This window comes from Podarcis cretensis (assembly GCF_951804945.1).
Source record: "Podarcis cretensis genome assembly, chromosome: 13".
Lineage (NCBI taxonomy): Eukaryota > Metazoa > Chordata > Lepidosauria > Squamata > Lacertidae > Podarcis > Podarcis cretensis.
In genome coordinates, this window is record NC_137182.1 from 7036620 (window position 1) to 7050475 (window position 13856).

At 43.2% G+C, this 13856-nt stretch overlaps 1 long non-coding RNA gene across 1 annotated transcript in view; it reads left to right on the top strand.

Annotated features, from left to right (window-relative positions):
- The first annotated feature begins 12006 nt into the window (after positions 1-12006).
- Positions 12007-13856, top strand: part of LOC307201179 — an 820028-nt gene continuing 818178 nt past the window's right edge. The window contains exon 1 of the long non-coding RNA XR_013832617.1: positions 12007-12165. This is a non-coding gene — a long non-coding RNA (uncharacterized lncRNA). The remainder of the gene's footprint in view (positions 12166-13856) is intronic.

Genomic DNA, 13856 nt, shown 5'->3' on the forward strand with positions numbered 1-13856 from the left:
AGCGGCTGTAGAATCCAGAGTAGATTTGCACTAGCGGAGAAGCTCACACGTCTCCAAATAGCAATGAACAATTATTTTCAAATTATTATTTTTAAAAACATGTTTTCCATACGTTAATGGTGGTATATTGCAAAGTACATCTTCCACAATACATATATTGTTTTGGAGTTATATACTTGAATATTGGAGAGCACAGCCTGTAATAACCAGCCAATATTTTTTCCCCTTTGTATCTATAAATGAAAAAGGCAACCACATTTGTTAATGGATTTTACTGTTTCATGTTTGCTGGGGTTTTTTTGTCATCCTTTTCTATTTTATACATTAAAAACAACAATTAAAGCATTTATTTATTTTTTAAAAATCCATATGATGTTTTTAGAGAGTCCTGTGATGCAGATTTGACAGAAACTTCAATGGAAGCAAAATGATTATCTTTTGGAGCAGCCTCATATGGTTATATTAAGTCTTTTCTCTCTTTACCCAGTAAAGCAATAAGAAGGTACCATATCAACAGTTTCACAGCATTGTCAAACAGTTTAAAATGTCTGTTAGATGTGTATCGAGGCCAGCATTTCCAGATTTCAGCCTGACTACTGAATGCAACCTAGCTTCAGGCGTTCTTACAGAAACAGACACACCTACCATGTCACCCATGGGACGCGGGTGGCACTGTGGGTTAAACCACAGAGCCTAGGATTTGCTGATCAGAAGGTCGGCGGTTTGAATCCCCACGATGTGGTGAGCTCCCATTGCTAGGTCCCTGCTCCTGCTAACCTAGCAGTTCGAAAGCACGTCAAAGTGCAAGTAGATAAAGAGGTACCGCTCCGGTGGGAAGGTTAACTGCGTTTCCGTGTGCTGCTCTGGTTTCGCTTAGTCATGTACGCCGGCTCCCTCGGCCAATAAAGCGAGATGAGCGCTGCAACCCCAGAGTCGGTCATGACTGGACCTAATGGTCAATGGTCCCTTTACCTTTACCATGTCACAAAGAATAGTGGAATATGTTTCAGAATGTCATACTGGGAGAACACCCCAATCTGTGCAGAAAGTAATTTGAGGGATTCAAGATCATGTTGCCAAATGCCCTTTAGATTAGAGTCCTAGTGCAGTATGCCAGTGCAAGCCCCCACAATTAACACCCCCCCCTTTTAGTCTGTGCTACATGCCTACACACTGCAGGCGACACATTAACACAGGGGTCAGCAACGTTTTTCAGCCATGGGCCGGTCCACCGTCTCCCAGACCATGTGGTGGGCTGGACTATTTTTTTTATTTTTTTTGGGGGGGGGATGAACGAATTCCTATACCCCACAAATAACCCAGAGGTGCATTTTAAATAAAAGCACACATTCTGCTTGTGTAAAAACACACTTATTCCTGGACCATCCGTGGACAGATTTCGGTGATTGGGCCACATCTGGCCCCTGGGCCTTAAGTTGCCTACCACTGCACTAACGTGTCGTGACACACAGTTTGGAAAGCTCTGGTCAAGAGCCAAACAGAGGCCTTGCATTACAGCCTAATAGAAGCACCCCTATTACATTTTCCATGCCAGGCTAAGGCATTTTTTATTTTTTTTATTTTTTATTTACCCCAGTAATTTTAAATAGTTATGCTGCATCAATTAGCAACCTAATAATTTTATATTTGTTGGCTGCCTCCAAGCCTGCTTTTTAGTATCAATTATAGTAATCAATGCCTGTTGTTTTTGTCCATGGAGTTTTCTTGGCAGGGATACTGGAGTGGCATGCTGGTTCCTACTCCAGGTTTGACCAACATGAGTTTGACCAAACTGCAGGAGGCAGTGGAAGACAAGAGTGCCTGGCGTGCTCTGGTCCATGGGGTCACGAAGAGTCAGACATAACTAAACGACTAAACAACAGCATAGTGATCAATATTGCATTGCATTGAGTTATGAATGGTTTGTATTTATCTCTATTGTAACACAACCCAGGAATCTGTTTGGATAGTCCTTAAGTGGACTTTTCCTAAGAAACCAGAGGCTTTCCTCTTGGGCATGGTTGGCCAAGTGGTGTTAAGGAAGGACAGGAATTTTTTTATGTATGCCACTACAGCAGCAAGAATTCTACTGGCAAAGTATTGGAAGACGCAAGAACTACCTACTCTGGAAGAATGGCAAACAAAGGTGATTGACTTTATGGGACTGGCCGAGATGACGGGCAGAATCCGTGACCAGGGGAAGGAGACAGTGGAAGAGGACTGGAAGAAATTCAAAATATATCTTAAAAATAATTGTAAAATTGAGGAATGTTAAGATGTCAGGGGGTAAGAGGTAAAGAATTGCAGCAGTAATCAAAAAAACTAAAGGAATCTTTATGAAAGGGAATTAAGATAATGGACCTAAGGGTTGCTAAAGAACTATTAAACAAGGATGCAGGGATGGGGAGGTATGGGGAAGTCAAAAGAAAGAAGGGTATGAAATGATGAGATTGAAATTATACTGTTTTGTATTGTTTTTGTTATCTATCTGAAAAATGAATAAAAATTATTAAAAAAAAAAAAGAATCTGTTTGGATAAAGGGTGGTGTAGAAATAGGTTTAATGGCAGCTCCATCAGTCCTTCCCAACAACATCATGGTGGAGAATGGCAATTAGGATTGAACTCAGAAACGGGAGTGCAGGATCCAATCTCTGGGTTGGGTAGACACCAGGAATCCATTGTCTGAACACTTGCAAATGGGATTACTGCATCATCATCATGATAAGAATCTTCTTATCATGTTATCTAGCTGATAGCAGGTTGTATAAACCTTTAAAGCAAAGGACACTTAAAACTGTAAAGATTTGTATGTGGCTTCAAAAGAATGCAACACAAAGAACAATTTTTCTCCATGGGACAAGCACTATGTAAAGGGTGGGATTCAACTAAGTTGTTGCAGACAGGCAGCACACAGTGTGGGGTGGGAGGAATCCCATTGCAGACCCACACGCCCTATTTAGTGCCATCTTGAATTCCACCCACACATACCTCACATGGCTAAATGTAGAATTTGAATGTGGAAGTAATCTTTCTGCTAAATAAGTACCAGTACACTCAATATACATCTCTCTAAAACTTGCAAAAAGAGATCATATTTTAATTGTACATTGATTTAGATTTGGCAGACACGGATAATGAAGTGAGCTGCTTTCCTTTTGTGGACTAACGGATTTGTTTTATCCCCTATGGTTTGTGTTGAAATCAATATTTATTGCATGTCTATGAGTCCAAAGGAAAACAACTTCCTTTTAAAATTCAATTAAAAATACAATAGGGTACCATAAGGAGATAACCATTGACTTTAATAATTGACTTCGGGATAAGTGTTGTACAAGAACTGTAAAGCAGGGATAATACCATTTTTCGCAGAAAGAACTTAGTATTTAATTTGTTCTGTGAAATGGAGGATGAATTCCTCTGAGGTTACGCAGCCTATTAAAATGCATTTATTGCAAAGGCATGTTAGAGCATTCATTGATATTGTATCCAATGACACCATGGGATTGGGCTGCCACCATATTATAGAATTCCAATAATTATGGGCCTGTTGAACCCCATGGCTCTGCACATAACACAGGGGAGCCAGAAGCCCCTCATATGTAGCTCAGTTGGTTAGAGCATGGTGCTGATAATGTCAAGCTCGCAAGTTTGATCCCCGCATGGGACAGCTGCTGCGTATTCCTGCATTCCATGGGGTTGGACTAAATGACCCCCAGGGTCCCTTCCCACCCTGTGATTCTATGTCCAAGTGGACCAGGGAAGCAAATACACACCATCAGTGTGGCATCCACATCCAGTCCCTTGTTCCAGAAGGTATGTGGAATATTTTTCTCATTGTACTGTTGGAAAGGGACGCAGATGGCACTGTGGGTAAAACCACAGAGCCTAGGACTTGCCGATCAGAAGGTCGGCGGTTTGAATCCCCGCAATGGGGTGAGCTCCCGTTGCTCGGTCTCTGCTCCTGCCAACCTAGCAGTTCGAAATCACATCAAAGTGCAAGTAGATAAATAGGTACCACTCCGGCAGGAAGGTAAATGGCGTTTCTGTGCATTGCTCTGGTTCGCCATGCTGGCCACATGACCCGGAAGCTGTACGCCGGCTCCCTTGGCCAATAAAGTGAGATGAGTGCCGCAACCCCAGAGTCGGTCATGACCAGACCTAATAGTCAGGGGTCCCTTTACCTTTACCTTTACTCTATTAGAAAAATGCCCTGGGAAGGCTGCAAACTTCCCAAATCTCTGGAGTGTTCCCCAGTGGCTCTTTCTGGCTGTAACTCTTCTTCAGTCCAGAGTAGCCGGTAATAAGCGACCCTTCTCTCCTGGAAAGAGCACGCCAGTCTTCTGGTATATCATAGCAGAAGAAAGACTCAATCGTAGTTCTAAAACTACTTTATTTACAGTCTTATATACAGAGACACCATCAGTACGTCTGTGCTCTCTGAACACCAGTACAGAACTGCGACACACACAGAAGTGAAACCAACTTCCAATAGTACTAATCCATTCCGTGAGTCTCTTTGTCTTGTGGTTTTTTCGTCTTGCGAAGCACGGCTATTAGCGGCTTAGCGGCTATTAACGGCTTAGCAGCTTAGCGGCTTTCAGAAAAAGGAAACAAACTCGCAAGAACTCGCAAGACGTTTCGTCTTGCAAAGCAAGCCCATAGGGAAATTCGTCTTGCGGAATGACTCAAAAAATGGAAAACTCTTTCATCTTGCACGTTTTTCGTCTTGCAAGACATTCGTCTTGCGAGGTACCACTGTACAGACTTCCTTTCTCACACTCTCTCAGACACTCACATGATGTATACAAATCATAGTAGCGCACACTGGAGCAGCTCAGGTACAGTAGTACCTCGCAAGACGAATGCCTCGCAAGATGAAAAACGCGCAAGACGAAAGAGTTTTCCGTTTTTTGAGTCGTTCCGCAAGACGAATTTCCCTATGGGCTTGCTTCGCAAGATGAAACGTCTTGCGAGTTCTTGCGAGTTTGTTTCCTTTTTCTTAAAGCCGCTAAGCTGCTAAGCCGTTAATAGCCGCTAAGCCGCTAATAGCCGCTAAGCCGCTAATAGCCATGCTTCACAAGACGAAAAAACCACAAGATGAAGAGACTCGCGGAACAGATTAATTTCGTCTGGCGAGGCACCACTGTAGATAAGAATCTTAACATGTACCACAACCATTCTTAGTGCAATAATAGAGTTGCAATGGCAGGGGGGCTCTTTGCTCCAACAGAGTGTGCAAATCTAGACAATCTCTTCCTCACAGGTTGCTCTGACAAAGGGCCCAACCTGGCCAAGGCTGTACTAGCCAATCAGCAGCAGAGCAAGTTGATTGGGTGCCTGGGGCGGGGCGAGGGGGTGGGCCAGCAGGGGCAGGACACTCCGTGGGGCCTCTGTGGAGTCTGCCTGCCTCCTCCCACTCAGCTGCCCTACAGCTGAGGGGGAGGCAGTGGGCAGACCGTTTGGGGTAGTGCAGAGCCTGCGGGCACCCAAGCTACCGTGTCACTCCCAGTCTTGGGTGCACTGCAGGCCCCACGGTGAGTGCCACCCAGCATTTTGTCACCCCCCCCCCTCAGTGGTGACACCCGGGGCGTTCCACCCCCACTGCAACCCCCTCCCTCCACCCCTTCAGCCAATATCTGGCTGGGGTTAGTGTCCACTGGCAAAATACCCTCAGTGATTTGCCTTGAATTTTTGGAGCTCGCCTTTCCTGCTCTCTGTATTATCTCAATGCATTTTTGGAAGACAGGGTCCCAGAAGAAGCTGACATTTTGTTCTTATGTTTCTCTGTGTAGCATTTTAGAAAAGAAAGGGATGGGAAATGGTGGACACATGCACCACATCCCAAAACAGGAAATTCATCACCAAAAAGGAGGACCAAGGATTTGCATAGAATTTCCATGTACTAATTTATAGAAATACAATACCTTTTGCAGTATTGGAGAAGGCAGTCAATGACCTATGTGCCTGCTTAGTTCTCTGTAAAAGTGATAACTGTTGAAGAGCAATTTCAAGGTCCCTGCTCTTCCTTCTTTCTCTTTGACCAGACAGCACCTGCAAACAGACAACTGTCCTTTCCAAAGACAGAATATATAAGCCTGAAAAGAGGCGTAGAAATAATTTAAATAAATAATGTTCTGACTTTGAAAAATAAAATAATGTTTGTTTTTAACTGACACAGGGAGAAGGTCAATTGAAGTACTATGCCATCTGTTTTGCTGAAAATCTCCACAGAGGAGATGAAATTTCATTTCAGGCACTGCTTTTAATTGCCTTGCTTTCATGGGATTATTTATGTTAATCTTCTAAAAGACATGCCCAACTCCCACCAGTGTACATGGAAGCAATGCACGTATTAAGGGAGAAAGAGAGTGATGTTAAACTGGTGCTTTAACATAGATACCCCATAAAGAAATTACTTGTAGCATGGACTGCAACAATGATCCTTGCATTCCCAAAATGACTGCTTTGAAGTTTTATCATTGGAAATCCATATGGCCAAGTCTGAGTTTGTTTCACCCTTTCCAAGTGTTATTTTGGAAATTCAAAGAACTAGTTCATACATGGCTCTGACATTCACAGCCTCCACGCAGCTATTGGGAATGAGGCAATGAGGTTTAGCATCTGCCTGCCTCAGCCACAGGTAGAAGGTTTAGCAGGAACTGAGGCCTATGTGCTTATATATCTGTCAAAGCAGACACCACAGCTTCCGTGAGGAGAATGAATGTCAATTTTTCTAAGAGGAGAACTTTGAAGACTATGATTTTAAAGTGTTCTTAATGCACACAGAGTCTGTATAAGTATTGGAGGCTGCTTGCTGGAGACAGCTCTTCCCCTCCAATTCTTGAGCAGCCAGAAGGATGATGGGAAGAGGAGATAATATGCTCATTCCCATGGCTCCTCTCTTGTGTTTGATGAGCACCACTACAGAATGCCTGAAAAGCGATGCATGCAAATTGTCCGCCAAACCACAGAGAAGTTAGGATATCCCGTGTTGAAATAAATGGAAATTCCCTGGACCTATGTGGTGAAATTCGGCAGAATTCATGCCTCAAAAGTAGCTACTGTGACTGCAGATTTCAGCTACTTCTGTCAAAAAAACAAAAATAAAACAGCAACCCCATTATAGCTGTCAGCCAATTTCATCATTATAAGTCAATGGGGGTGATACCCTAAGCTTCAGAAAACCAAAACAAGGATCTGCTTTGGATCCAATCCAAAGTGATATGTGTCATGTGATGAAGGTATTTGAGAGCAGAAGCAGTAAAGGAAGCAGTAAAAGAGTCTAGAAATGTTGTGAAATGCTGAAAGGCTGCAGAATCACTTAGCATGCTGAATCACTGTGACTCATCTTGAAGATGACTCATTCTCTGCATAAGTACAGTGGTACCTCGGGTTACATATGCTTCAGGTTACATACGCTTCAGGTTACAGACTCTGCTAACCCAGAAATAGTACCTCAGGTTAAGAACTTTGCTTCAGGATGAGAACAGAAATCGCGCAGCAGCAGCAGCGGGAGGCCCCATTAGCTAAAGTGGTGCTTCAGGTTAAGAACAGTTTCAGGTTAAGAACAGACCTCCGGAACGAATTAAGTACTTAACTTGAGGTACCACTGTATTGTATCCGCTTGCAGGCAGACTCAGAGTGTGTGATGGAGCCTGTGCTCTGGGAAGCCTGTGCTCAATGGAGACAAATGCCTCTGCGCGACTCAGTAACTCTGTGTATGCTCTGAAGCTAGTTCAATCTTCCATTCACTATGCTGTTATTTGCAATCAACTTTATTTTAACTCAGTAAAACTTTTATTCTTTTATTGAAGAAGACTCTGTGGTATTAATTTATGCTGCACATCAATACATTAGACCAGAGTGAGTTCTGAAGTGGATTTGTGTGCATGCACGCTTTTTGGTATACAGCAGGGGTCAGCAACCTTTTTCAGCCATGGGCCAGTCCACCGTCCCTCAGACCATGTGGTGGGCTGGATTATCTTTTGGAAAAAAATATATGAATGAATTCATATGCCCCACAAATAACCCAGAGATGCATTTTAAATAAAAGAACACATTCTACTCATGTAAAAAGACACTGATTCCTGGACCGTCCATGGGCCAGACTGAGAAGGTGATTGGGCCGCATCCGGCCCCCGGGCCTTAGGTTGCCTACCCCTGGTATACAATATTTTAAGCAAGTAGGCCTCACACATACACAGCTCTTTAGAAAGTCTTATGGCTGCAGTATCTCTTCTTATCTCTTTAATATGTGGTACACTCTCACTTCAAAAGCTGCATATTAAATTGATTTTGGGAGCGGCCAGGTGGTCTGGCAGTTTATTTTGCCTACTTACACATCGCACAGGTATTGCATTACTTCAATATGTGGTGCAGGAAAATAGAATTCGTACGTATAATTAGTGTTGTAATATTTACAGAAGTGCATACTTATGGTGAGTACACAGCGGTGTATCTGCTTTTCAAATATATTATTATCTGAATTCTCAGGCATTCTGTTTGACTCCTACTGACTGGCAAGTATGTCTACTCAAGAGGATCAACAAAGCATTCTGATATAAATACCACCCCAAGCTTTTTGTATATAAAAGAAATAGAAAGCCCCCCCCAAATTAAATCCGTGCTATTCATAAATAAGGTAAAGGTAAAGGTACCCCTGCCCGTACGGGCCAGTCTTGACAGACTCTGGGGTTGTGCGCCCATCTCACTTAAGAGGCCAGGGGCCAGCGCTGTCCGGAGACACTTCCGGGTCACGTGGCCAGCGTGACATCGCTGCTCTGGCGAGCCAGAGCCGCACACGGAAACGCCGTTTACCTTCCCGCTGGTAAGCGGTCCCTATTTATCTACTTGCACCCGGAGGTGCTTTCGAACTGCTAGGTTGGCAGGCGCTGGGACCAAGCAGCGGGAGCGCACCCCGCCACAGGGATTCGAACCGCCGACCTTTCGATCGGCAAGTCCTAGGCGCTGAGGCTTTAACCCACAGCGCCACCTGCGTCCCCTATTCATAAATAGTGATATGTTTATTTAGAAAACCAACACCACACACCTCCAGGGAATTTACAGCTCATGCTAAACTTTCTGCCACGCTCCTTTTCCTTCCTCCATGCCAAAAGGGGAGAAGAGTGCAGAAACAGAGATTGCATAGACAGCGGCGGAGGAAGCCATTTGGTTGCCTGGGGTGGCGCTGTCCATAGGGGCAGGGCACACCATGGAGCTTCTGAAATGTGCCTGCCTCCTCCCACTCAGCCGCATGGGCAGCATGGAGTCTGTGCATGCCCTAGCCACCGTGTCACTCCCAGGAGAGACGTGTGGCTCAGGCGCACTGCAGGCCCCACGGTGAGTGCCGCCCAACATTTTGTCACCCCTCTCAGTGGTGACACCCAGGGTGGTTCGCACCCACCGCACCCCCCTTCCTCCACCCCTGTGCACAGATGGTGATGAAAACACTCTGCTAACACATCTGCAGCACTCAGAAACATTCTTCCCTATTCGCTATTGTTTCCATGAAGTCGCCCCCGCCCCATTCATTTACAAGCTGCCCTACAACGGGTACTGCACCCGCATGACTCTCCCTTCTCTCCTGACTGAGAGGAAGGTTTGAATCTGTGAGCTGCTTCTTTCCCTCCTTCCACAATCTCTCTTTTTTTAAAATAGATTTTATTAAAGTTTTAAAGGTTACAAAAGGAAAAATAGAAAAAGTTAAACAAACAGAACACGAAAAAAAGAAAAAAAACACACAAATCCAACCTTTACATAACTTTCTTTCCTTTGCTTATTTCCTTGACCTCCTCACACCTCCCTTTTTTGTATTCTAGTTCAATTAGATATTTCAGCAAATCCTTTCCATCCTTGTTATTATCCTAAAAAATTTATCTTGATATACTATATTTTTACATTCTCCTCTTTCACTAATTACCAATCCATTTTTACTTAATCCTTTATAACATTTCTGCTGAAACCACATAGCTTCATTCCAACATCCTTCTAACATTCCTTAATTTTACAATGTTTCTGTAGATAAACTTTAAATTATTTCCAATCTTCTTCCACCAACTCTTCTCCTTGGTCTCGGATTCTGCCAGTCATTTCCGCCAGTTCCATATAGTCCATCACCTTCATCTGCCATTCTTCCCGGGTGGGTAAATCTTGTGTCTTCCAGTACTTTGCAATAAGTATTCTTGCTGCTGTTGTGGCATACATAAAGAAAGTTCTGTCCTTCTTTGACACCAATTGGCCGACCATGCCCAGGAGAAAGGCCTCTGGTTTCTTCTGAAAGGTATATTTAAATACCTTTTTCATTTCATTATAAATCATCTCCCAGAAAGTCTTAATCCTTGGGCAAGTCCACCAAAGGTGAAAGAATGTACCTTCAATCTCTTTACACTTCCAACATTTATTATCGGGCAAATGGTAAATTTTTGCAAGCTTGACTGGCGTCATGTACCACCTGTAAATCATTTTAATTATATTCTCTCTCAAGGCATTACATGCCGTAAACTTCATACCTGTGGTCCATAACTGTTCCCAGTCAGCCATCATAATGTTATGTCCAACATCTTGTGCCCATTTAATCATAGCAGATTTCACCGTTTCATCCTGAGTATTCCATTTCAACAGCAAGTTATACATTCTTGACAGATTCTTAGTTTTAGGATCTAACAGTTCTATTTCCAATTTTGATTTTTCCACCTGAAAGCCAATTTTCTTATCCAAATTGTAAGCCTCCATTATTTGGTAATAATGAAGCCAATCACGCACTTTGTTTTTTAGTTTTTCAAAGCTCTGCAGTTTTAATCTGTCTCCCTCTTGTTCCAAAATTTCCCAATATTTCGGCCATTTGGCCTCCATATTGAGGTTTTTCTGAGCCTTTGCTTCCATTGGTGACAACCACCTTGGAGTTTTCTTTTCAAGCAAATCCTTACATCTTATCCAGACATTAAACAGTGCTTTCCTGACAATATGGTTTTTAAACGCTTTATGTGCTTTGACCTTATCGTACCACAAGTATGCATGCCATCCAAAGACATTATTAAAACCTTCTAAGTCCAAAATGTCCGTGTTTTCAAGAAGCAGCCATTCTTTCAGCCAGCAAAATGCAGCTGATTCATAATAAAGCTTAAGGTCTGGCAGGGCAAATCCACCTCTTTCTTTAGCATCAGTTAGTATCTTAAATTTTATTCGAGGCTTCTTGCCCTGCCAGACAAATCTAGAAATATCTCTCTGCCACTTCTTGAAACAATCCATTTTGTCCAAAATTTGCAGTGTTTGAAACAAAAACAACATCCTTGGCAATACATTCATCTTTATCACAGCAATTTGGCCTAGCAATGATAACTTCAAATTTGACCATATTTCTAAATCCTTTTTCACTTCAGTCCAACATTTTTCATAATTATCTTTAAATAAGTTCACATTCTTAGTAGTCATGTTAACCCCTAGGTATTTCACTTTCTTAACCAATGTTAATCCTGTCTCCTTCTGAAACCTCTCTCTCTCAATCACTGTTAAGTTTTTCTCTAAAACCTTAGTTTTCATCTTATTCAACTTAAATCCCGCCACCTGACCAAATTCTTGAATCAATTCCAATACTCTTTTAGTACTAGATTCTGGCTCCTGTAATGTCAATACCAAATCATCAGCAAATGCTTTCAATTTGTACTGTTTAGCTCCAACTTGTATACCTTTAACCAACTGGTCCTTTCTAATCATATTTAGCAAAACCTCAAGGACCGATATAAAAAGCAATGGAGAGATTGGGCACCCTTGTCGTGTTCCTTTCTCAATCTTGAACTCTTCTGTAACTACATTGTTCACAATTAATTTAGCTTTTTGTTCTGAATAAATTCCACAATCTCATCCAGCAGGTAGCTGGCATGGCAGCTGCTGACAATGACTATGGCCGCTCTGCTGGCAAACACAGTTACAGTGGTACCTTGGGTTACAGACGCTTCAGGTTACAGACGCTTCAAGTTACAGACTCTGCTAACCCAGAAATAGTACCTCGGGTTAAGAACTTCGCTTCAGGATGAGAACAGAAATCGCACGGCGGCAGCACGGTGGCAGTGGGAGGCCCCATTAGCTAAAGTGGTACCTCAGATTAAGAACAGTTTCAGGTTAAGAACGGACCTCCAGAACAAACTGTGGTAAGTTCTTAACCCGAGGTATCACTGTAGTTGTGATCATGATGCCACCACAGTGGTGGAAGAGGAGGTGTCGATACCCGCCTCTGCCACCCTACCTGGAATTGTATTTGAGCTATTCATAAAGAGACATTGGATGCCCTCCTTGAGCATCTTCTTGTGTCAGGCTCCTCGGTGCTGTCCGAGTGCATTTCTGGTGCTTGCGGCATAACCTCTCATAGCCACATCTAAGCCGCTTTGGCTACAGCAGAATTTATCCCAGTTCATCTCTGTGGAGCACAACTTAGCCACTTTCATATAGTTTCAGTAGCATTCTTAGATAACATTTAACACAGCCCTAGCAATTAGGATGGGAAATATTGGCTGGTGCTGTGTGTGTGTGTGTGTGTGTGTGTGTGTGTGTGTGTGTTTTCAAAAAATTGATAGAAAGTTGGGACAAACTACAAGTATCTGCTGGTAATATTATCAGTGGCATCTCTCTATTTCTCTGAATGGTCAATTTAGAACTGTGATTCCCCCACCACCACCTCATTGCCTTCATTAATTGTATCAGTGATTCCATCTGTTATTTTCTTGTAACTCAGTAGGTGAGAGATCGGTATTTTTTGCTTAATTTGCACTGGATGCCAGAAAAAGCTGCAATGTGCTGCCTGAAAACGAAGAGCGGAGGTGTAGGGTATTATTCTGACTTTCTGCTCAAGACCACCTAGAAGCAGTGAGCAGCCCTGTCTTGACAATATTTGGACATAGAATGTTGGATTTATTCCAGGTGGAAGCTTTCTAATGTGATTTAACAGCTCAGGAAAGACATGCACAGTGTGAGACATTATACCGGTATGTATATATATAGGTAAAGGTAAAAAGGTAAAGGACCCCATGATGGTTAAGTCCAGTCAAAGGCAACTCTGGGGTTGCGGCACTCATCTCGCTTTCAGGCCGAGGGAGCTGGCATTGGTCCACAGATAGTTTTTCCGGGTCATGTGGCCAGCATGACTAAGCTGCTTCTGGCGAAACCAGAACAGCGCACAGAAACACCATTTACCTTCCTGCCGGAGTGGTACCTATTTATCTACTTGCACTGGCGTGCTTTCAAACTGCTAGGTTGGGAGGAGCTGGGACAGAGCAATGGGAGCTCACTCCATTGTGGGGATTTGAAGCAAGGGCCTTCCGATCGGCAAGCCCAAGAAGTTTTACTAGTAACTGGGGCTACCCTGTTGAACCTGAATGTTAGAAGACTCTGGACCAGGCATAGGCAAACTCCAGCCCTCCAGATGTTTCAGACTACAATTCCCATCATCTCTGACCACTGGTCCTGTTACCTAGGGATGATGGGAATTGTAGTCCCAAACATCTGGAGGGCCGGAGTTTGCCTTTGCCTGCTCTGGACAGATGAAAGAATCAGTCAATCAATCAATCAATCAATCTTTATCATGGTCCAGAGACCCAACAAATTTTTGCAAAGCAATGCACAATTCAGACAGCCTACCTCCAGGTTAAACAAGCATTTCAAGCATTTTGTTCAGACTTAAACATCATTGGTTCTTGCAACCACCAGTAAAAACTTCACCACTGCTAATGTTCTAGCATTTGTCCGGTCTTCCAATAGGAACTTGACATAGTGATCCTCTGATTTTCCTGGGAAAGGTACCAGCAAGGATAATATCAGTTCAGCCCTGGCTTGCTCATATTTCGCACAGTGCAGCAAAATATGT